We start from the raw sequence: 3,147 nt of genomic DNA, 5'->3' as shown, positions 1-3,147 counted from the left end.
CCCCACCCTAATTATCTGCCCTCTCCATGTATTGTAAATCAAAGTTCACTCTAGGGTCAAACAAACCAATTTCCTGGGGATAAAAATCTAGAGTCACCCATTCTCTTCCCTCAAAATACATGCAAATCTACTGCCCACACTCAACATCCACCCAATCACATTCACTATGACTCTCTTGCTCTCATATCAATACTCAATTCAGTTTCTCCACAGTCATTCAGTAATGTATGCATACAAGTCCAGGGAATGTCCTGACTATTTCTTAATGGATTTGACAGGGATACAGAATGAAAAGCTCCATTTCTAAACATAAAACTCCCAAAGAATCTTTTACATGATTGTATACTTCTTGGACTGGATCTGTGATTTCATTGCTGTAGGAAAATCTATATGTAAAGCAGGTTTGGACCTGATTAGCAGATTATAAGTACAGACAATCAACAGAGACACTGAGTGCTTAAGTGACCTGCCCAGGAATAAATAGCCCCTCCTGTCCTGAGGCTTCTCTTTACTGCCTAGACTATTTCATTTGCTGATCTCCTCAATTCCCACAGATTCAATGACCATCTCTAAGCTGGTGTTTCTCAAATCTATTTATCAAGCTCTGAGCTTTCTCTTGAATTCTTATCGCATATCTCTAAATTCCTGATGTAGATTCCCAACTGAATGCTACATAGACATCTTAGATTTCACCAATCCAAAATGGCACTCATTATCTTTCCTCAAAAAATATCTTTATTCTCTTTTTAATTTCCCTGTTACTGTTGAGGGTGCCACCATCCCAGGCACCAAGGTTCTCTACATGGGCATCTTCCTTAAGTCCTCACTCACTCTCACTCCCACATCCAATCTGTTTCCAAGGCCTGTTGATGAGATTTTCATACTATCTCTCATGTATCCCTCCTTCTCTCCTCTGCCATTGTTACTACCCTGGAAAGGACACATATCACCTCATATTACTGGGTGAGGTGATTGCAATAGCTTGCTGGTTGGTCACTATTGACATGACAGAGTAGATTAAGTACTAGATATGAACTCAAGGAATCCTCGGTTTAAATCTTGACTCGGATACAGAATCCTCGGAAAATCACTCAACCTTGATAGCCTCAGTTTCTTCATCTGTAAAAGGGGGATAATAATAGCACCTAGCTCCCAAGGTTGTTGTGAATGTCACATAAGTTTATTTTTAAAGCATTTTACAAGCTTTCAAGTACCATATATAGGTTACCTGTGAGTCTTTTTCCACTTCAGTCCACCTTCCACTCAGTTGTTCCATTGGGCAGGTTGGTGATGCAATGGATCGAACTCTAGGCTTGAGGTCAGGAAGGTCCAAGTTCAAAATTGGCTCAGACACTAGCTGTGTGGTCCCTGGGCAAGTGCCTTAATTAGTAGCTATTTGCCTCAGTTTCCTCATCTGTAACATGAGGATAACACCTACATCTCAGGTTTTTGTGAGGCTCCGATGAGATGATGATAAAGTGCTTAGGACACTGCCGTGCACATAGAAATCACTATATAAATGTTAGCTATTGTTAATCTTCCTAAAATGCAGGTCTCAGTGAACTTCAGTGGCTCCCTATTGCCTCCTGGGTCAAATAAAAAACCCTCTTTTTGTCATTCTTAACCTTAGCTCTTTTACCAGCATCTCTCACAGTGCCTGGCATATAGTAGGTGCTTAATCCATACTTGGAGAATTGAGCTCATTTCACTGAACTGAGCTGAAGTGAATTAAAAAGGTATTCAGAGTAATATGAATGCACTTTGGACTTGGATTGTTGGTTTTACCTCAAAAGACTGGCAGAGATCATTTTTACCATCCATTTTCCTTGGAAATATTATGATGATGATGATTTTATTTTTGTTTGTGATTTAGTAAATTCCTTTTCTTTTACCTATCTGGAAACTGGACCTACCCCTACTCACTTTGGAGGATTGCTATGGTCATTATTAAAATCTGAAAATAAGAGAAATTGAAACAAAAGTGTCCCAGGCACAATTGTTTTATTAGCAATGGCTAGCAATTTGAGAATAAATTGGATCCATGGGGACCTCATTTGGTAGAAGGACCCCTTGCTAACATGCTAGAGCATTTTTATAGATATAATGAATGAACCTTAGAAAGAGGAACGTAATAAATGACATACATTGTTCACATTGATTCACATGGGGGTCCAGAATTTTCTGATTGGTTAAGGTACTCCAAGGATTTTCCTTGTCAAAATGGAAAGCTACCTCATGTAAGCATCTCTAAAAAGAACGGGGAAACTTTCCAAGAAGAGAGAACTTTAACAGATTAGCAAAGCTCAAGGTGCAGGCATTCCCAGTCCCATGTAAGTATAACTAATAGTGGAGTGATTATGATTTATCACCTAGTGCAAGATTTTAATAGTACTGAGGAACTCGACTCATCAACGGATGGATATATTTTTCACACTATGAAAGTCAAAGGGAATAATGAACAAGAAAGTGAGTGGGTTAGAGATGAATCAATCAGCAATATTCACTGGACTGCTTCTCCATGCCGGGCACTGGGCTGGATGCTGTAGATCCAAAGACATAAAGAAAACAGTCCCTACCCACAAGGAGTTTACAATCTATAAAGATCTCTGAGGATCCTCCCCACCAAACTATGGAAACCTTCTATAACTCATTTAAACTCTCTGAAGGCGCCCCCCCCCCCCATTGTTTAAGGTAGGGGAAGAAAAGCATTGGTTCTCTATTCATAGCATTACAGGGTTTTAGATTTGGAGATCTTCCTCCTCATTTGAAATTGAAAACTGAGGCTGAGGTGACTTGCCCAAGATCACACAGCTAGTAGGTGGCAGGGCTGGGATTTGAACCCAGGTCCTTAGGCTCCAAATCCAGCAAGGAATCTTTGTGCTTTCCTTTGGATGACATTAATGCCTCTTCTATATTTCTGAACAGGAAGGTCCAGATCAGTCTACAACTACCTCCCCTTTGTCTCTCTACCCTCTTCTTTTACCCTTGACTTCCCTCCCTTTACACACCCAAGCTCCAAAGGGGAGCGTGGGGGTTCTTGGAGGATGAAGATAGTTCCAGGCCCTTCCTTATGTCATCTACTACTACTACTACTACTACTACTACTACTACTACTACTACTACTACTACTACTACTACTACTACTAC

This window comes from Petaurus breviceps, unplaced genomic scaffold (genome assembly GCF_028583685.1).
Source record: "Petaurus breviceps papuanus isolate PSGF00001 unplaced genomic scaffold, PetGlider_PUasm1.0 207, whole genome shotgun sequence".
NCBI classification, from domain to species: domain Eukaryota; kingdom Metazoa; phylum Chordata; class Mammalia; order Diprotodontia; family Petauridae; genus Petaurus; species Petaurus breviceps.
This window is presented reverse-complemented; position numbering follows the sequence as displayed.